Source organism: Macaca fascicularis, chromosome 15, assembly GCF_037993035.2.
Source record: "Macaca fascicularis isolate 582-1 chromosome 15, T2T-MFA8v1.1".
In the NCBI taxonomy this organism is placed as follows: Eukaryota; Metazoa; Chordata; class Mammalia; order Primates; family Cercopithecidae; genus Macaca; species Macaca fascicularis.
Window position 1 is genome coordinate 88465828 of NC_088389.1, and position 24000 is coordinate 88489827.

Consider the following 24000-nt stretch of genomic DNA (forward strand, 5'->3'; position numbering starts at 1 on the left):
AACTTGTACACTGAAAAATACAAAACACTGATGAAAAAAATTAAATCAGACACAAACAAATGGGGATACATCCCATGTTCATGAATTAGGATACTGGATATTGTTTAAATGTCTATACTACCTAAAATTATCTACAGATTCAGTGCAATATCTGTCAAAATTCAAATGGCATTTCTTAATGAAATGGAAAAAAAAAAATCTAAAATTTCTTCTGAAACTACAAATGACCCCAAATTCACAAAATCACCTTAAGAAAGAACAAAACTGAAAGCATTGAAATTCCTGATTTCAAAATATATGACAAAGCTACAGTAATTAAAACAGTATGGTACAAACAAAACAATACATATAGGCCAATGAAATAGAATAACAAATCCAGAAGTGAAAGCACACATGATCAGTCAACTGACCTTTCACAAGGTTACCAAGCATACAGGATTGGAAAATAATAGTTTCTTCAGCAAATTGTGCTGGGAACACTAGATACTCAAATGCAAAATAATAAAATTGGACCCTTATCTTACAAAAGACACAGCAATCAACTCAAAATGAAATAAAGGGTTGAACATGAGACTTGAAACTCTAAAACTCCTAAAAGAAAACATAGAGTAAAAGCTTCATGATATTAGCCTTGTCAGTGATTTCATGGATATGACTCTAAAAGCACAGGCAAATTAAGAAAAAATAAACAAGTATGTCTACATAAAACTAAAAACCTTTTGCACAGCAAAGAGAGCAATCAACAGAGTGAAAAGGAAGCCTAAGGAGTTGGAGAAAATATTTGCAAACCATATATCTGATAAAGGTTTAATTTTTATTATATATAAGGAACTCCTACAGCTCATTTCCAAAAATCTAATAACCTTGTTAAAAAATGAGCTAAGGGCTTAAGTAGATATTTCTCCGAAGATGACATAAAAGTGGCTAACAGATATATAAGAATGTGCTCAACATTACCAATTGTCAAAGAAGTGCGAATCAAAACCATGATGAGATATCACCTCATGCCAGTTAGGATGGCTATTATTTAAAAAAAAGAAAAAGACAACAAGTGTTGACCAGGATACAAAAAAATTGGAACCCTTGAACGCTGTTGGTAGGAATATAAAAAGTGAAACAACTATGGAAAATATTGTGGAAGTTTCTCAAAAAATAAAAAATAGAGCTACCATATGACCCAACAATCCTATTTCTGTGTATTTTTCAAAATAATTTAAATAAGTATCTTTAAAAGATATTAGCACTACCATGTACACTGCATCTCTATTCACAACAACCAACATGTGGAAACAACCTGTATGTCCACTGACAGATGAATGAATGAGGAAAATATAGTATATCCATACAATGGAATCTTACTCAGGCATAAAAAAGAAAATTCTGCCATATATGACAACATGGATGAGCCTTGAGGATATTATGCTAGATAAAATAAGCCAGTCAAAGAAGGACAAATACTGCATGATTCCACTTATATGAGGTATCAAAAATAATCAAACTAATAGAAGCAGTGAGTAGAATGGTGGTTGCTGCGGTCTGAAGGAAAGAGAAATAGGGAGTTACTATTCAGCAGGTATATAATTTAAGTTAGCCAACATGAATAAGTTCTAGAGATTTGCTGTGAAATATCATTCCTAGAGTTAACAAGACTGTATTGTACTTTTAAAAATCTGTTCAGAAGGTAGATCTTATATTAAGTATTCTTACCGCAATACAATTTTTAAAATAAATATTAAAACAAAAATGTAAAAATATTACATGGGCCTAAAATAAATCATGCTGAAACTATGAAGAAAAAATGTTCACATTATTCATAATATCATAACCCCTACATTGTACTTTTTCTTGTTCTTCAAGCTAGCAATAATCAATATCACCAAATGTGTTACCCTTTAATGGTAATAAAAGACCAAGCAGTCTATAGTTTTGATTGTGGACCATAAAGTCTTTATCATTAGATATCCAGTATCTTCAATATTTAGCATTTTTCAAAAGACATGGAGCATTAAAAATTTTTATTTCTCTTCTCGTAGTTCATGAGAATTGGTATCTGAGAAGAATACATTACTATTAGCAGCAAGAATCTGTTGAAGTTATACTTTCCAATGTATGTTTGGTGCTGTGTTAGAAAGTTGTTATGGGAAACTGGCTTTTATCTTAAAAGGCCTATAAATTAGATACAGATTGAGAAATTATGGGCTGGATAATATTATATGTAGCAAAGCTTTATTTTGTCAAATTTTAGGTGATGTTACTACATTACTTTTTAAGTACTAACAATCTCTCTTTTTTCCTCTTCAGAAAAAAATTGAATCTGATAAAAATCATCAACAATTTTATGTGAATTAATTTAATCCATCTTTTTACCCTGGTTCCCAGAAGCATTTGCATTTTTAAAAATAGTTTCTTTTGAATGGTGAACTACTATGTAAACACATATGTTTCTAGTAGTAGAAATTCATGCTTTTAAAAGAACTGTGTGGATACATTTTGGGACCACTGTAATGCCTATTAAATCTGGATACATCAGCAACAAACTATCTTGCTTATAGATAAATTTATCTAGTCTGTATAATACAATAAAGATATGTTTGCTTTGCATTTCTTTTTTTAATTTAAATTCTCAAGAGGAAAAAAATGTCACTTGGTTAACTATTCAAATAAAAGTTCTTAAAAAGTTACTGAATTCCAAAGCCATGAATAATACAGAAAAAATAAGTGCAATTTGGAAATAATTTGAATATTTACTGTAATAAAATATAAAATAGTCATTGCCTAAGAGAAAATCAAATCACCTTCCCATTTATAAAAAAAGTTTATTTTTTAATATATATAACTACATATGTCTATATTTATAACAAACTATGGTGTATATATACTATATATGATTAAATGCTCAAATTATGAATGTTAAAGACTGTTAATGATCAAATCATATTTTTATCAACGAAAGTTCTAAATGTAATTGTAATTCTTAAAATTGTGATTTTGTTCCCCAAAGAAGAGTTTCTAAAAAAAAAAAGACACAAAAGAAAAATTAAATATGCAGAGTTTAGAAGTATCCATACTTGTGCCAAAATGAACAAGTACATATATGTATCTATGTATAAATTTGTATTTATTGATTGGTAGTTGATTATTCATTTTATAAATATGTTATCCAAGTTATAAACTGACGTTTACTCACTTGTTCCATATGAATAATTGATTTAAAATGTAGATTGGTTTTGTTAGCTGATGTGAATTGACATTAATGTAGTGTCATCCTGATCTACAAAGGTTACACATAAGGGAACAGTACGCATTGTCAAGTCATTGTCATTTGATTCTCCATCTGTGTGCCTTCTTTGAAGTAGCTTTATTTGCATGGTTTTGCGTTGCTTGGAACCCTGAGAATACCATGGCTCATCCTGGTATCTTGCTCATGTTTCAGTCAGGAGGCCTAGGTTATGCTGAATTTAAAAAGAATCCCCAATTAACAATTATCAGTGATTTGACAGTTTTAAAAATGTCTTTTGCACTCTGTGTTGAATGTGAGTTGCCAAGGAGGCCCTAATCCTTGACTGCTGCCACAGTGAGATAGAGACTTGGCAAATCAGGCACTGACTCTCAAAGTATTCACCAGGAAGTGACACACATCACTTTCCCTCACATTACATTAACCAAGTCAAATCACTTGGACATGCCCAACTTCAAAGGAGATGAAAACTGCAATCTTACCATGTTCCCAGAAAAAGTGGAATTGATTTGGTAACCAGCTCTAATGACTAACTTATCGACCTGTTCCTTATTTCCTGCATGCTTGCAGTTGCCATTGCTCTTCTTTGATGATTCTTCCCACTCCCAATTTCTTCTCCCACTTTAAAATATTTTCATGGTATTTTTGAAATTCCATACCATAGTAAACACTCTTAACCACATCCAAATTGTTTAACTTCCTCATAAACTAACAGCTGAATATCTCACAAGAAAAACTGCTTGTCCTGTTGCCGTTATAGTCATTCACTGTTATTCCTCATACTGGTAACTACGGTTTAGACATTATCCTTATATAACTTCCAAACGACATTTTTAAAATAAAAGCTTCATTAAATCACACACACACACACACACACACACACACACACACACACACACACACACACAAAATCATCAAACCAAATAATAACAATGACAAAAAGAAAAACAAAAACAAAATATTCTTACCACTTTCTATCCTTCCCTAATGTCAACTGGAAATCATCTTCTCAGCTATTTTTCACCAGGTTGTCTTTGACTCTGATAACACAAAAATCAGTACAATTATGTTCATTTTTCTTCCAAACTGGTAATTCTTTCATTTTTTTAAATAATATCTTATCTATCCTAGATCTCATGGTAAATTAATTCAGTCTTCTTGACAGTACCTTCAAGTTATTTTTTTTTCTTCTTTCCTTTCTACCATATGGACAATTTCAACCCCAGTGCAATAAAAAGATCAAATATTTCCCTTCTCTATTTATACTTTAATACTCTAAACCATGGTTTGCAACCTTAGGCTGGTCCTTAATGCGCCTATGAAATCTTTTGTGTGATTTTTTTATCAGGTAGCTTGTATTTTTCCCCAAAACCTCATCAAAGTCCTGTGTTCCCCACCCACCATCTTTCTTCCATTTCCTCCTTCCCTCTCAACAAATTGACGTATTTTCTCTTCAGAAATAAAATAGAAGACTGACTTACCATGAGAAATGAAGGTACTTATGCATTCAGCTTTGATTGTTGCTTTCTGTTAAAGCAGAAATTAAACAAAAATCATTTGTCTAAGCTCCATTCCCCCCAACCACTACCACATACTTAGGGATCATAGGAGCACTGTCTCTCCGTATAGCATCTTCAAGCCGTTCCTCCGGCCCTTTCCATTAGCATTTACCCATGGTCAACATCCTTTGTTCTATGCAAACCCACCTTTCTTGGCAGTATACCTTCTCTCAATGATTATTTCATCATTAATTTCACAGTTTCCTGAGATTTCAAGAAACTAATCATCTACTCACATAGTCACACATTCTCCCTCTTTTTCCTATTTGTGACATTTCATTACTTACTCTATCAATGTAATTTGTCTTGCCATCCTTTAGTTTTTACTGATTTGTTTTTGTTAGGATAAATAATATCTTCCTTTTTTGTAACTACATCTAACAGCCTATCTTTTTATTACCATGCCATCTATAGCCTGATGGCAACATCTTGAAATGGTGATTTTTCTGTTTCTTAGTCCTATTCATAGTTTTTACTTCATATATAAATATATATAATATACACACACACACACACACAGATATGTATATGGTTCTATGGTTTTATAAGATGTATATGGAGAAGTTGGGTAAAGGACATATGGTAAAGGGATGAAATGCCATTACACATCTATAGAATGTCTAAAAAGTTTTTAAAGAAATGGCAGCCGGGTGCGGAGGTTCACACTTGTAATCCCAGCTACAACTTTGGGAGGCCTAGGTGGGCAGATCATGAGGTTAGCGGTTCAAGACCAGCCTGACCAACATGGTGAAACCCTGTCTCTACTAAAAATACAAAAAAAAAAAAAAAAAAAAAAAAAAAAGCAGGGCATGGTGGCGTGCGCCTGTAGTCTCAGCTACTCGGGAGGTTGAGGCAGGATAATTGCATGAACGCGGGAGATGGAAGTTTCAGTGAGCCAAGATAGCACCATTGCACTACATCCTGGGTAACAAAGCGAGACTCTGTCTAAATAAATAAATAAATAAGAAATGGCAACAGCAAATGCCAGTGAGGTAAAGTGGTACAGCCACTTTGGAGGACGGTTTGGCAGTTTCTAGTAACATTAAAGATACACCTATCTTCTGACCTGGCAATCCCACTCCTAGGTATTTATCTGAGAGAATTAGAAACTTATATTCAGACAAATTAACTTGCCTATGAAGGTTTTAGAAAGTTCATAATTGCCAAAAAATTGTAAATAACTCACACATACTTCGATTATGATATAAGTAAATAACCTCTGATATACACATCCATTCCATACATTGGAATTCTTCTCAGTGATAAAAAGGATACACTGTTGATTCACACAATAACATGTATGAGTCACAGAAATACAAATGTCTTGTGTTCCTACTCATATGTAGGAATGAAAAGTATTCATCTCATGGAGGTAGTGAATAGATTGGTGATTACCAGAGGCTTGGAAGGATAGTGGGGAGGGAAGGATGAAGAAGGGTTGGTTAATAGGTACAAAAATGCAGTCAGAAGGAATAAGAACTAGTGTTTTGTAGCACAATAGGGTAACTATAGTTAACAGTAATTTACTCTATATTTTAAAATAACTAGAAGAGTAGATTTGGAATGTTTCCAACACAAAGAAATAATCAATGTTTGAAATGATGGATATCTCCATTACCCAGATAAGATCATTACACTTTACATGCTCATGTTAAAATATAATGTGTACTCCATAAATGTGTACAAATATGTATTCATAAAAATTAGAAATTAAAAATACACAAAAACAAAGCAAACAAAAAAAGTGACATGCCGAAGGCAACATTTTGCATAATTCCTATTTATATAATGCTTTTAAAAAAGAAAACACTAGGTAAGAAAACACATCATTGGATCTTTTAGGAAGGTATAACACAGTGAAAGTTCTGATGAGAGGGAACTGTTCTATATGTGACAGGAGTGGTGACTTTCACTTTTCAAACCCATAAAGCTGTATACTATAAAAAGCGAAATTTGTGTATGTGAGTTTTAAATATCAATCAGATTGTTGAGGGAGACATGGAGTGCAGACTGTGATGAAATGGTTCTAACTGTATTAACAATGAATCATAGACCCACACTGAGTGGTATGGGAAAGAAAGGAGTGAAACTAAGTAACTTTGGCAAATTGACATTTGAATACATATTCTAAGGCCAAATACAAAGAAACAGTTCCCAAACACTGTACTCTAGTTGATAATTTTGATCCTAAAAGGGTTATTGGTTGAAATTCTGAAATTAATTTATATGTATACTAGAACTGAGCAAAGTATTAAATATATCATAAGAACTCACATTCTTTCTGTTGTAGAAAGCAGCTACAAATAAGGAAATGGGAATACTAGAATGAACCTCATGATGCTCATTGACATTGGAGGTACGGAAATGGAATTATAGTTTTAAAATTTATATACAGATAAATAGAGGAATAAATATAAACCTGTATATATATATGAGTTGGTATACATGCGTATATATCCTAGCTCCATATCCTGATAGGTGCTAGAAATTGTAACATTCTAATAACAAGGAGCATAATAGCATCCAGATCTTGGTTTTGAAATACTGTCCTCTGTATCATGGAACCAGGGCTCTTTGGACATACAGTCAATCGTGAGACTGCAGCAGAGACAACGCAAAGTGAGTGAGGGCATTAACAAATGCCAAATATACCTGGATAATCTTGTGATGCCAGAAAGTAAGGGAGCTAATATGTATATACAATATTTATTAAATGTAAATATATTTATTATAGGTAAGTCAGCTATAATGATCATCAGATAGATAGATAGATAGATAGATAGATAGATAGATAGATAGATCAAAAGGGCACAGGAGCCAACATGAAAGAGTACCTAATGGATGAAGTTGAAACAACATGAGCAGTAAAATAACCATAACATAAGATTAGATTCCAAAGAATAAAATCCATATCTGTGAATCAAATATGATTATTATAAACAACTGAAGAAATAAACAAATGGCAAATAAATGACTACAGAGAGGAACCTTAATTAAAACTGAAGGATGAAGAGGAAAATAGAAATCATTATTACACCATATTATCCTGCAATGATTTTTAATATGGTGTTGCAGGCAAATTCCTCCTATGGATCTTCAGATAAGTAGGTCAAAGTTTATATGCATATATAATATGTGCATAGATCTTTATTATATCCCCCTAGATATTTTATAATTACAAAGGAAAAAATTATAAATTTACAGTGGAGAATCATAGCAGGTATTTCCTTTAGCCATGGGATCAAAGTTAGTATCACTAAAAACACATTATCAACATTATATGCCCCCAACTTAACGCACAGAGAAGGGTACAGTATCTCTGTGGATGACTTCCCAAAAATGTCTAATTTTAGTCTAACCGTGAAGAAATGTCACACAAACCCAAATTGAAGTACGTTACAAAAATACATTCCAAAATATAATTGACAGTGTTCCTTAACAGAGTGAAGGCCATGAAAGATAAGGCAAAACTGAAGAAATGTCACAGATTGGAGGAAACTGTGGCTGCCCGACAACTAAATAGATTGTAGTAGTCTGGGTTAGATCCTGGAGCAACAACAATTTTTTAAAATTTTTGATTTCTGTGGATACATAGTAGGTGTGTATATTTATAGGGTACATGACATATGGGCATACAATATATAATAATCACATCATGGTAAGTGGGGTACCCATCACCTCAAGCATTTATCCTTTCTTTGTGCTACAAATAATCCAATTATACTATTTTAGTTATTTTGAAATGTACATAAATTATTGTTGAAATAATGATTTTTAATACAAGTACATTAATGGAAAAGCTGATGAAATCAAAGTTCTCTACTTAGTAGTATGGTACCAAGGTTACTTTCTTAATTTGACAAATGCCCTATGGTTATAAAAGATATATATGGAGAATTTGGGCAACAGGTGTATGGTAATTCTTCATACTATTTTTGCACATCTTTTATAGAGCTAAAATTATCTCAAAATGTTTTTAAAAAGTGATAAAGAATCTTGAAGCTTTAAAAGTATCCATTTCCCCTTACCCATCCGTTCTTCTGGATTCATAGAGAATCTTTACATTCTTCTATGAAATATGTATTAGAAAAACATTGCCACTTGCAGCACATATACACCATGGAATACTATGCAGCCATTAAAAAGGATGAGTGTGTGTCCTTTGTAGCGACATGGATGCAGTTGGAAACCATCATTCTCAGCAAACTATCGCAGGAACAGAAAACCAAACACGGCGTGTTCTCACTCATAGGTGGGAACTGAACAATGAGATCACTTAAAAAAGCCAGTTTATAAATAGATTTACAGAAGTATTTACATTATGGTTCCATTTAAGTATGGATGTTCTAAGTACTTTACAAAACTTTCAGAAATAAATATTGTTTTATTAAAAAAAAAAGAAAAACATTGCCACTTGCAATCAGTAACCTTCATACTATCTATTTGTCTTTTAATAGTACCTTTATTCAATATTATTTATGTTCACCATCTTTGGAGAAATGTGAGTAGAATGAGTCGAATGATCACTATAGCTGACATACCTCAAGACTGTGACCACTGAATTGACACCCTCATCTTTTCATACACCTTCTTCTTATTGATTCTTTTCCTGCTTATCTATCGATATATCAAATTAAAATATTGCTCAAATTTTAAGTTAAAGTGTTATGTAAAACATACTTTTATTATGAATCATTTCCTGTTGGCTTCTATGCTAGATGAACATGCATTTTCCTCAATAGCAATGACATATGCTCACTTAAAATAGTATTTCTTGGATAACATGGAACTATAGCTGGGTTTAATCTGCAATTTTTTTTCAACTTTTTGTTGTTTCTGTTCAAGAAAGATGTGGCTTTGGAGCATGTTTGCTTTAAGCCATGGTATACCTGGTGACTGCAGGAGGGAAAGTTTTATAGCAATCCAATATTTCCTAACACTCTATTCTGACGTTCTGAAGGTGTAGGTTTCAGTTGTTTCTTGATTACCCACTGTTGACAGGTGAGAGCTTCATAGCTGTTTGACTCAGTGGCTGATATGTCTATTCTTTGAGAACACAATTGGCAGTTTGGCAGTCAGCATTCTTAAATGATCAGTGGAGCTCAAACAGGATCCCTTGTTTTATGCAGCTCTTTCATGAAAACTACAATATGTGTACCATCTGAAAAATATCGTATATAATGAGACCTAAACTTTAAATCTAGTGAAGTCTAATTGCCTCTCTTTGGGAAAACTGTTGCCAGTGACTGCAACAGCACTTTTGCAATACCTTACATAATAAGCTGTATGAATTTGAATTAAACTACCTTAATCACATTGAGAAATCACAGCATGGAGGACGTTTATATTCTTGTAGCAGACATATTACTTGCTATCCAAACTTGAAGCCTGTTCATTTTAAGGTTTTGCCTTTTTTCTTTTGCAAGACCGCAATTTCTGATGGTATCCTAGAATCTCTGGCTATGACAGCTCTTGCATTAAGATTGGCATGGTGTTTGAGCAGTTCAAAATTGCTTGATATGTATGTAGAGCCAATGTTGTTGCATATACACCAGTGTAACAAGTCAGCTTTATAGGCACTCAGCAATCCCTTTCCTCTGTTAACATTAAGAGCCAGGCACACATCCATCTCCTAATATAATAGCAAGAGAAAATTTCATCTTGGTGGGGAGAAAGCATATAGAGGAGTCAGGTAAATGAATTGAAAAAGGACATGAATTAGGAATAAGAAGACACAGATTTTAGTACATAGTTCTTTAGTACTTAGCTTTATGCCTGTAGAGAAGCAATTTTATTTTTCTGAATCTCAATGTTCTTTCTCTATAAAATGCTGATAAAAGGAAGTGTTCTGTTTACCTCATAGGGTTGTGCCATTGATGAATTTGGAAGAGCTGCTACGTAAAATTGAAGTTCCAAACAAATTTATCTTGATATTGCTGTTACACTCTGAATTGATATGGCTCTCCCTTCTGCTTCCAAGCTCTTGTCTTTGGAAATTTCCACCAAAAGTTTCTAAATGTCCACCGTTTCTGAGGCAATAATACCATGTGACAATAAAAATTACTCTCATTTATATGGAAAGTAAGTCTATACTGAAGCCTACTAAGCGGAATAAACCCAAGTTTTCTGTCACTTGGAGCTGTGGGTGGATTTTATCTAGATATTTAAATAAAAAGTCTAGCGAGTAAAATTGACTATTAATCATAATACTGGCTTGCAGTGATGTTCATTTTAAGACTGTCTGTGTACATGTAGATAAGAAAGTTCAGTGCATATATCACACCTGTTATAGCAATAGTTACCTCCTTTGCCTTTAGACTCAAGAATCGTCATTCAATGACACTTTCCCTGTATATCTTTTCAAAAATTACGATCTCTTTCCTTCCGCTGGACATCTATGTCCCCTATTTGGCTTTATTTGCCTTCCTAGCACGTATAATTATCTCACCCACAATATAGTTTATTCATTTGTCTTTAATGTCTGTCTGGCCTCCTAAAGTGTAATCTCCAGAAGGTAAGATAGTTTTGTCTATTTTCTTTACTGCTATATTTTCAGAACCTCCAATATCCAATAGTACCTGCCAAAGTAGTCTCAAAAATATTTGTTAAGTAAAAGATAAAGTACTAAAAATAATTAGGTTAAATATCTTTTTCTATATATCCTGCCCCTCTCTTCTCCAATTAAACATTTTAAATTCCTTTAGGTACTATTAGAAATCTTAATTTTAAAAATAAAAAAATTAACTTGATTCTTTGGCTATTATTCAATATTTTTGGTAGATAATATTAAGGTATTTATTACCATTGAAAATTAAATCACTTTGAACTCTAACTTATAATCTTATAAACAAACCTTCTTTTACTATACATGGCTTGTTTAGTAATATTGATGATCAAGACAAAGTGACCATAATTTATTCACTTAATTCATTAAATTTTCCAAACTTTTCTGGGAAATAAAGATTTTTTGTTTGCTTGTTTGTTTTATATTGTACCTGTGTGTCAATGAATTCTACATGGTTTACTCTCCAGATAACCCATTCTTTTAATTCTGTAAATCGTCATGCATTGGGGAGACCAAAACGGGAGTACTGGACCAAGTTGTGGCAACTATAGTTCAAAAAGAAAATTGACACTCTAAAAGAAAACAAGGATTATCAATGATTAAAATTTTCAAAACAAAGCAAAATAAATTTATAAGTTGATGGACAATGCAATGGAAAGAACACAGATACTGAATCTATGGCTTTCTGCTATGTATGCTTTAGAGGGATTGCTATGAATGTGTTAGAATCTTTTAGAGGAAGAATTAACTACATATAAATTATCTTCAGACTCCAAGATTCAGTGATTCTATTACTATTAATATATTATTATCTAAAAAATAAATGGATATTTTATGGGTCAAATGGTATCTTTGCTAGATAACTACATGCAACAGTGTAAGATACACACCTACATTTTTGAAATGCTTACATATATTACAGTTTTTCTATCTGTGTATGTATGTGTGTGCATGCACAGTGTTTTGTTTTTAGCCTGCTTTAGGAAATGGGATCTTTGAATTTGATAGGTACTCTATTTATTCTCTAGTTTTCCACTAACTTGCTTGCAAAAAAAGTATTTAAGCTGGCAGAACTTATGAGAAAATCTGACCTTTAATCAAATAGTTGGGTGAAAATTATGTCTTGTGAAGTCAACTTTTGTTACCTTCTTGTGTATAGAGATTAATACTAATTTTAAATTTGCAAATAGCTAAATTAATTATAACAAAATATTTATGTGATTCTTGGGTTCTCTGTAATGTCTCTCCTTCATAACATGTATACTGCTTAAATTTGCATTTATCAAAAATGCATATGTTCTTTCTCCTTATATTTTGATTATTTGTATAGTTACAATTTCTCTAATATAGTCTTAATTCTTTTTAATTTTCTGGCCAGAGGAAAATAATTTTTCTGCTTTATCTTTTTTAACAGGTTTTTCTTAATTTGACAAAATTTACTTGAAAATACCTCTCTTTGCTAATTTGCATGTTGGCTTTCTTTTCTTACCAGGAAATGTTTTCTTTTCTCTTGCTAGGGACCTCTTTCACAATAGCACACTTGTTTTTTGTTTTGTTTTTTTTTGTTTTTTTTTTTTAAGCCCCAGTTTCTTCTTATTGGTCCTTCTATAGAAGTGGTTCTCAACTCTGCACACTAGAATGTCCAGAGGAGCTTTAAAAACACAGTAATGTCAAAACTGTATAATGGACCAGTTAAATCAGTATTTCTCTGGGAATAGGATTGTAGACAAGGGTAATTTTTTTAATACTCCCTGTGTGATTCTAATGTGCTTCCAGGATTGAGAAGCATTAGTCTATACCCTCTGTGTTGAATTTGTCAACAAAGCAATTAGTGGGTATTTATTTTCTAACTTGAATCTGAGAGATGATCAATACTTAAAGTCCTACTCCGTTAATATATCCCACTTTTATGTTGTTCCCTAATCAGTATTAGGAAAACATCAGTGAAGAACAAATAATATATTCTTAAGAATACTGTCCCTTTGTCTAATTTCCCCAAGTTGTTTTCTTTCATGGTTTTATGTAACTTTTAGTACTGTTAATTAATGATATGAACTTTAAGGTCAGTTAAATCTGCTTGGTGTGAGTGATTAGGTAGATCTCAGCTTCTTAATTTAATAATTGAAGTCAACAAAGTAAACACACAGCCCACAGAATAGGACAAAATATTTGCAAACTGTCCATCTGACAAGGGGTTAATAACCAGACTATATAAGGAGTTCAGACACCTCTATGGAAAAAAATATCTGATTAAAAAATGGATAGAATGTCCAAATAGACATTTGTCAAACTAAGACATACAAATGGCTAACAGATATATAAAATGGTGCTCAACATCATTGATCAGCAGAGAAATACAAACCAAAACTACAATGAGATATCATCTCACCCTGGTTAAAATGGCTTTTATCCCAAAGATAGGCACTAATGAATGCCAGTGAGGATGTGGAGAAAAGGGAACCCTACTACACTGTTGGTGGGAATGTAAATTAGTACAACCACTAAGAAGAACAGTTTGAACATTCCTCAAAAAAACTAAAAATAGAGCTACCATAAAATCCAACAACTCTACTGCTGTGTATATACCCAAAATAAAGGAAATCAATATATGATAGAGACATTTGTATTCCCATATTTCTTCCAGCACTATTCACTATAGCCAAGGTTTGTAAGCAACCTAAGTGTCCATCAGCAGATGAACGGATAAAGAAAATGTGGTATATATACAAAAAGGAGTAATATTCAGAATGATATTCCGTCAGTCACAATGACATGGATGGAACTGGAGGTCATTATGTTAAGTGAAATAAACTAGGCACAAAAAGACACACTTCTCATGTTCTTACTTATTTATGGGAGCTAAAAATTAAAACAATTGAATTCATGGAGATGGAGAGTAGGATTGTTACAAGAGTCTGGGAAGTGTAGTTGGGGAGCGGTTGGGGGGAGGTTGGAATGGCTGATGGGCACAAAAATTAGAAAGGATGAAAAGATCCATTATTTGCTAGCACTACAGAGTGACTATAGTAAATAATAATTTAATTGTACATTTTAAGATAACTAAAACAATATAGTTAGATTGTAAAACAAAGGATAAATGATTGATGGGATGTCCTACTTACCCTGAAGTGATTATTATCCATTACATGCCAGTATCAACATATTTCATATAATCCATAAATATAAATACCTACTATGTATTCATAAAAATCAAAAATTAACAGAAGAATCAAGCTTGTCCATGAACTCTCTGAAACTTCAAATCTGTATGCATTTTTATATATTCTTGTGTTTTTCTTGGAAAAAGAGAGTATACATGTTTTTTCAGGTTCTGAATGAAGTCTGTGGCCTTCAAGGAGTTAATAGTTTCAGGGCTAGGCCATCTTTGAATGCATTTTCTTATAGAAAGTTAGTTTTATGACCTACAGAATGTTTGCGAGAACAAAATGTAATACATATGTATGAAAGAAGTTATAACTAGAAGTACTAAACAAATGTATCATTGAAGCCATAGCTTCTTATCGGAGAAATCCATTAGTAGAAATGTATATATTTGATGACTTAAAATAGAAAAATATTCCAATATAGGAAAAAAGGTCATGGTCTTATAAAGAGATTTGGTTACGGGACAGAGAAAGAAAGCTGGTACAGGCAATACTCTAAAGTTAATCATGACTTTTCATTCATCCTCCAGGAAGCTCTGCTTCTGAAGGCAAATTGTGAAATTTTTTAAAATTAACATTTTATTTTTAAAAGATATATCTGTAATCTGGTAGGATAACTACTTGAAAAATAAAATTCCCACTCTTTGGCACGTGACAATAAATATTATGAAAATGTTTTTGGATAGTGGAAAATAGTGATAAGAGACTTAATGTGGAACATGGTGGTCTTAAATCAAGGGAAGAGGAGAAGCCTACAAATTTAGTTTGAAAATAAGACCTCAAAATGGATTCACATCTGGGATTCTATTATACCTTTAATTCTGGTGGCTTGTGCATAAATTTCAAAACTAGTTTATATCTATTTAGAAATTGCAGAGCAGCCATATAGGATTTGATTAATCACACACATTTAAAAATGCTTTTCAAACATTTTCATTAGTCCAATTTGACAGCAGTTTCACAAACAGTTAATAATGTAGACGTTTTTCAGGAAAAAAATTAAGTGTCCAGTATGATTGATGGTAACAGGTTTTAACATGTTTTGGGCAGATACAAAAAAGATGGTGGCAGGTTGAATGTATGGTCTTTGTTTATCCATAGTCATAATAATCTCTTGAGTTTAGTAAGGGGTCTCTCTCTCTCTCTTTTTCTTTTTTTATTATATTTTAAGTTCTGGGCAAACTAACACAAGAACAGAAATCCAAATACTGCATGTACTCACACATAAGTGGGAGTTGAACAACGAGGGCTTTCTCATTTTAAAAACCTCAAGCTTAACATATGTACAGAGGGGTAAATCTAGTGATAGCTGGGCAGATAGTTCAGCTTAAATACTTGAATCTTGTTGAATTTTCTTTGGTGACAAATGTAATATTAACTGAGATATAAAGTTGTCCTAACTTTTGTTGGGGAATAGATATCCAAGAAGGTTTTACGTCTTTTTTTCTTGTATGTTTATTGCTGTGAAAATTTTACTTTAATTGCTATGTATAATAGACAATACCAATTGTTCCTACCTATTTTTTTTGTGTGTCTCAGGCTATGTCTATTATAGTAAAATAACTGAAAATGTTGGTTCATACAAAAATGCATATATCTTAAAAGTAAGCTTTCTTTGTCATTCTGTTTATGGATTTGAGGAGATATTTGAAATAAAAGAGAAATTTGATGTGACCTGTTTTGACCCAGATGCAAAGAAGCCTTCCTTTAATGTGGTATAACCAATTGACATGAAGTAAATGATGGGATAATTATTAGTGCTAATAAAGCTAACAGTTAATTTTTTTTGTGTGCAGACGTAAATACTGTTTCATATTGCTTATTATCAATTATAAATTCAGATTATTTTTAAGATAACTTTTCTCTCTTGTAACTTGATTATTTTGTTCACCTTCTAGGCCCTTAGGAGGAAGTCAGAACTTCATTTTAATGTATTGAGACTCCTTTCTTTAAAAAGCTAAGCATCAGAATCCGTGGTGGCATGTTAGGTAGCATGTCATGTCTTGCTGCTCATTACAAACAGTATCCTAAAGGGAGTTAAACCAAATCCATGGAAGAGCTGAATGTTAATTGTAATATTGCTCTGCAGCTCATTTGGTTCAAATAGATTATAAATTATGCATGAAGCAAGCAAAACACGAGCAATATTTCTGTTAACTGAAGTCATGACCTTCTTTTAGCTAATCTTTTAATGTGAAGCTGATAATAAAAAGTCCAGCTATTAACTAATAGACTAGATAAGCAATCCAGTGTATGGTACATAAAAATTCTCCTATTACACTTTTAAACATTTTGTTTACTATTAATACTGTTTTTTTTTTGTAGTCAGAAGACTGTGGATATTTTTATAAAACAATAAATGTTAATTTTAGAATAAAAGTAGAAGATAAACATAATAGCAAATCTTTTTTTATAAATAATATATGTTACGTAGTTAAATATGTACACACATTCATATTCTTTTATAAACATAATTTTATATTCTCAACAATAAATTTGCTTAAAGTTTCAAAATAATTTAGCATATCCACCATTACGCTTATTATAAAAATAAGATTAATCCTTGCACCATAAAACATTAAAGAATATTCTGAAAACCAACTTGAGTTATAGACTTTTAAATGCTCAAATAAAATATATGTTTGAACTACATTTATATATGTCTGAAAAAAGGATGACTAACCTCATGCAATCATTCATTAAATTAAGGTGTCTTGAACATGAACTGTGTACCAAACAATGTAGCAAAGGCTGAGAATACATGGTTAGAAGAGACAGACATGCCCTTGATTTATGGAGCTTACAATCTAGTATACATGTATATGTCAGGTGATAAAATATATAGAAATAATGCAAGATTTTTAAATTAAACTTTAATTTTAGATACAGGGATGCAGGTACAGGTTTATTGCATGAATATGTTGTATGATGCTGAGGTTAGGGGTATGGATCTCATCACCCATGTGGTGAGCATAGTACCAATAAGGTAGTTTTTGCCCCACGCCCCCATTCCTCCCTCCACCCCCTAGTAGTCTGCAGTGTCTGTTGTTCACATGTTTATGTCCACGTGTGCCCAATGTTTAGCTCCTGTTTATAAGTGAGAACATGAGGTATTTGGTTTTATGTTCCTGTGATAATTCGCTTAGGATTATGGCCTCCATCTGCATCCATGTTGGTGCAAAGGACATTATTCCATTCTTTTTAATGGCTATGTAGTATTTCCTGCTTCTGCACAGAAAAATAAACTATCAACAAAGTAAATAGACAATCTACAGAATGGGAGAAAATATTTGCAAACTATGCATCTGACAAAGGTCTAATATCCAGAATCTATAGGAAACTTAAGCAATTCAACAAGCAAAAATCACATAACCTGATTAAAAAGTGGGCAAAGTACATGAACAGACACTTCTCAAGAGAAGATACACAAGCACCCAATAAGCACATGAAAAAATGCTCAACATCCCTAATTATCAGAGAAATGCAAATCAAAACCACAATGAGATACCATCTTAAACCAATCAGAATGGCTCTTATTCAAAAGTCAAAAAAGAGCAGACGCTGGTGAGGCTGCAGAGAAAAGGGAAGGCTAATACACTGTTGGTGGAAATTTAAATTATTTCAGCTACTATGGAAAGCAGTTTGGAGATTTCTCATAGAACTTAAAGCAGATATTTAAAATAGTAATGCTTCAAATGTCAACTATTCTTACTGCAAAAACAAATAGATTTAATAAATTAGTTGCTAAATAATTTAATGAATTATTTAATAAATTTAATAATTTTTTTCCTGATTTATTATATAAAGCAGGGGTTATATATCTTTGCCTGATGTTCCAAAAATGCAAGAGTGTTAGTCGTATAGTGATTATCCAGAAAATGTTATCTTTCTGTACTTCAATGTGTTTTTGTCTTAATTGGCAGTTTCCGGTAATAGCTTCAAGTGCTCTTACAAAAATTAAAAGGTAACGATACCCTAAATTAGGTCTGCATTAAATACATTTTTTATATTGTAGCTATCACTAATAATTAAACTATGGTTTTTTAATATTAAAATATTATGAAATTATGATTTTGTTTCTAAATGTTACAATAGTAACATACGTATTATGGGCAGTTACTCTAGATTAAGAATATAATAATTTAAAAATGTTTAATAAACCTTGATCAAATGTTCTTCATAAAACATATCATTGATGTTATGAAACATGCAATACTAAATACAACTTTGATAAGGTAAAAACTCAGCCAATTTGTGTTTCTTCATATGGTACTAAAATACAATTTATTCCTACTAATCAGTAAATTTAACTGGCTAAATAATATAGACTACAGATTCTATGTAACACATACCATTAAGTAATAAGTTTTTACATTTAGATGTTTCACATTTTAAATGCTCCATACCAGCAATCATGTTGTTTCTTAGCATTTATTATTAAATTGTGTATTTATAGCTCACAATGTTTTATACAGTCTCTATGTTTCCACTTAGGAATTATGCATTAAGTACATTAGAATATTTTCCCCCTTTATCCTTATTGAAATTTTTAACTCAGTTATTTAACTGCCAAAACTTACATGAGACAATGAATATAAGACACCTAAAACAGTGAATAGTACATAGTAAAAGCTGTTAGAGTTATCAGACATTATTATCAGAGAAGATAATTCTAGGCAGAACAAATTCCTATAGGAAAATAATAAAAGGTCAATGAGGATTCATTTTAGGTGAGAAATATTACCATCAGCTGACATCTGGAAGCCCAGATTCCTCTCTTAACAGCAGAACAATTGTAAAATCAGGATTTGAGTGGAGTGAATTTTCTATTTAAACTCCAGTCTTTCTTTATGTCTCTCAAGTCTGGGTGATTTCTAACTTGACTTTGTAGAAAAGAGATGATTCATCAGTAAAGTACCCAAGTGCACTCCTTTAATTCGAAGACACACTTACTGATTTCTGATAACTCTACTCCATTTCTCTCTCTTATTCTCTTTGTGATTGTACAACATTGAGACACTGGGGCATAGGTGACAAATAAACTTCTTTCGTATTAAAGGTATGTATTCCTTTAGTTCACATTTTATCATGTGATAAAATAAAAATCATGTGATAAATGTGAAAATTTAGTTCACATTTTATCAATTATTTACCTTGAGCACAACAAAAAATTATTAGCAATATTCTTATCTTAAGACAGATTTTTAGTGATGATATGGCAACAATAAATTTGATTACCAAATTTGCATGTCAACAATATGTCAAATGGATCTTCTAGAATTTTTACAATACATTATATGCTATAATTTGCCCAATATTAGAATTTTTAGGAATAAAATTATATCAAAACAATTCTATCTTAATATACAGTATTTGAAACTGACATTAAATATACTATGATTAATATAACTTACAAATCATCAGACTCATCTGTAAAATTTTTATGTTACATAGTATCTTACATTTGTACCTTAATAGAAAATATTTTTTAAGTTTTACAATTACCTGTGTTTAAAAACAATTTGTTAGAGTGAGAAAAATAAAAAGCCCCAGACTGAGAGAAAAGACCTAAAATCTGCCCTTACATACAGCAGGTAAACAAAATAAAAAAATTATAATGCTGGAATTTAAACTGTCTTAATCAAGTCATCTGACCTCTTGAACCTCAATTTCCTTAGTAGTTAAATGAGACTAATAGCATCTAAGCATACTTCCAAAGAACAATATGAGGCCAATACTGTTAAAATGCTTATAAAGCTATGTACATATAATGATGTGGATATGATTGTGTTGACAGAAATTAGAGTAAATGATCTTATATATCTTTTATCAGAATAAAATCACCTATTTTTTCTTTTAAAATAGAAATGCATGTAATCAGAGAATTTGATTATAAGTTCATGATAAGTGTTTTGATTAGGAAAAGAAGAAAGAATTAAATTTCACCTTGATTTACTTTTAAACTCTATTTAGAGGACATTGCTTATAAAAATGTAAGAAGAATGTATAATCTGGGCTTAAATTGAACTGATTATGTAAATATATTGAAAAGGAGTTGGAGGTATAAATCACAGATGTCGACTTGATGGAGTTCGTTACCAGCAAAATCTACTGCTCACAAATCCCAGCGTGTTAATTACAAGAAGGCATCTGGTATACAAATTTATGCTAAGCTAAGAAAGATAAAGATTAATGTTGAGTACAGTATGTCAAATAGATATGGCATCATCTACCTTCACTTGCTAGTTGTATTAAGCCATAATTGTTGTATTAGTTCATGTAACTAAAACAGATCATAGTTATTAGGTATAATTAATAGTATTCTAGGTAAAAGAGGTGTATTTTTGTGTGTATGGCACACTTAAATTATAAAGAGTTGAGAGTCTTGGGAGAAGTAAAAAGATGTTACATATGAATCTATTCTATGGGGAAAAACTTATTTTTAACTTTAGATTATAAATGTCCAAACTTTAAAGCTTTAGAAAATGAAAATATAAGAACAGGAGTGTTTGATGTCATGTGGTATTAGCCAAACACAGTCCTCAACAATTGACCAAGTGTTATTAAAAGAAAACCTGCGTTAATTTTTGTATAAGGTGTAAGGAAGGGATCCAGTTTCAGTTTTATGCATATGGCTAGCTAGTTTTCCCAATACCGTTTATTAAATAGAGAATATTTTCCCTATTGCTTGTTTCTGTCAGGTTTGTTAAAGATCACATAGTTGTAGATGTGTGGCATTATTTCTGAGGTCTCTGTTGTGCTGCATTGGTCTATGTATCTGTTTTGGTACGAGTACCATGCTGTTTTGGTTACTGTAGGCTTGTAATATAGTTTGAATTCAGATAGGGTGATGCCTCCAGCTTTGTTCTTTTTGCTTAGGATTGTTTTGGCTATATGGGTTCTTTTTTTTGGTTCCATGTGAAATTTAAAGTAGTTTTTTCTAATTCTGTGAAGAAAGTCAATGGTAGCTTGATGAGGATAGCATTGAATCTATAAATTACTTTGGGTAGTATGCCCATGTTCACGATATTGATAATTCCTATCCATAAGCATGGGATGATTTTCCATTTGTTTCTGTCCTCTCTTATTTCCTTCAGCAGTGGTTTGCAGTTCTCCTTGAACAGGTCCTTCACATCTCTTGTAAGTTGTATTCCTAGGTATTTTATTCTATTTGTAGGGATTGTGAATGGGAGTTCACTTATTACTTGGCAATTTGTCTATTATTTGTGTGTAGGAATGCTTGTGATTTTTGCACATTGATTTTGTATCCTGAGACTTTGCTTAAGTTGCTTATCCGCTTAAGGAGATTTTGGGCGGCGACTTAAATATAATACCTAAAGCTATAAAAACCCTAGAAGAAAACCTAGGCAATACAATTCAGGACACAGACATGGGTATAGACTTCATGAATAACACCAAAAGCAATGGCAACAAAAGCCAAAATTAACAAATGGGATCTTATTAAACTAAAGAACTTCTGCACATCAAAAGAAACTTTCTTCAGAGTGAATAGGCAACCTACAGAATGTGAGAAAAGTTTTGCCATCTATCCATCTGACAAAGGGCTAATATCCATAATCTACAAGGAATGTAAACAAATTTACAAGAAAAAGACAACCCCATCAAAAACTGGGCAAAGGATATGAGCAGACATTTCTCAAAAGAAGACATTTATGCGGCCAACAAACATATGAAAAGAAGCTAATCATCACTGGTCACCAGAGAGATGCAAATCAAAACCACAATGAGATAACATCTCACGCCAGCTAGAATGGGAATCATTAAAAAGTCAGGAAACAACAGATGCTGGAGGGGATGTGGAGAAACAGGAACACTTTTACACTGTTGGTGGGGGAGTAAATTAGTTCAACCATTGTGGAAGACCATGTGGCAATTCCTCAAGGATCTAGAACCAGTAATACCATTTGAAACAGCAATCCCATTACTGGGTATATACCCAAAGGATTATAAATAATTCTACTATAAAGACACATGTGTAGTTTTTATAGTAGAATGTATGTCTATTGCAGCACTATTCACAATAGCAAAGGCTTGGAAGCAACCTAAATGTCCATCAATGATACACTGGATAAAGACAATGTGGCACATATGCATGATGGAATACTATGCAGTCATAAAAATCAATGAGTTCACGTCCTTTGTAGGGACACAGATGAAGCTGGAAACCATTATTCTCAGCAAACTAACACAAGAACAGAAAACCAAACACTGCATCTTCTTACTTATAAGTGGGAGTTGAACAATGAGAACACATGGACACAGGGAGGGAACATCACACACTGAGGCCTGTCAGGGGGCATGGGGCTAGGGGAGGGAGAGCATTAGAACAAATACGTAATGTAGATGATGGGTTGATGAGTGCAGCTAACCTTCATGGCACATGTATACCTATATAACAAACCTGCATGTTCTGCACATATATCCCAGAACTTAAGGTATAATAAAAATAAAGAAAGAAAGAAAGAAACCCTGCAAATTTTAGCCTATCTTCTTAGAAATGCTACTTTTTCTCTAAAAGCAAGTCTCCAGATCTTTTAATGGGGCCTAAATTTATTTTTATCTAGTTGTAAATCATCTATGTGGAAATATTACTGCTCATTTGGCCCTTTATAATTTTAACCATTTGAATGTTTTTTTTTTTTGTTCATCATGTAGGCATGCAATAAAAATGACATAGCATCTATACCTAAAGATTCCATATTAACATTTACTTCCTAATTATTTATAATTGCTATTACAAATACAAGCTGACTATAAGATACAGAAAATGTCATGTCTTCAGTGATCTAATTCTTATGTCTCACTTAACATTAGAATCTAAAATTGTTAGAAACATGTATTCCTCAATGAAAAGAAAGGTGGTCTTTTCTATTAAATTTCTGAAATTATAAGCTAATAATTTGTGATTATATGTTGCATTTTTCCATACAAGAATGAATCTAGTTAAAATATTATCTTTAACATTTATTTGTGATTACTCATATTCATGTATTCATTTATCAACTATTTATTGAACCCAGAATATCCTGGGTATGCTTATAGGTGCCAGGTATATAACCATGAACAAGGCCGTTCAACTCTTTGCATTCAGGAAGCTTGCAATCTAGTGGGAATGTAAAGACCAAATTTTTGAAAAGCAAATAAATTATATATGTTTGTATATGTGTGTAAACCTAATGATTAAATTATGTGTAGAGTATTAAGACAGACAAATGCAAAAGTGATTATAACCCCACTTATAACCTATTCTTCCAGAATTTAAACAGTAGGAGTAGTAAAGTTGTTAATAACTGAAAAAGGCACAAAGCAAAAAGCAAAATACACTAAGTGACATATAAATCGAATAAATGTTCCCTGGAGGATCAAGCCAAGTACCAAAATATTTACCTGAAATGTATAAGGGCATGTTATGGAAGTAATAGGTAAAGCCTTATACATGGATAAAAACTAGAG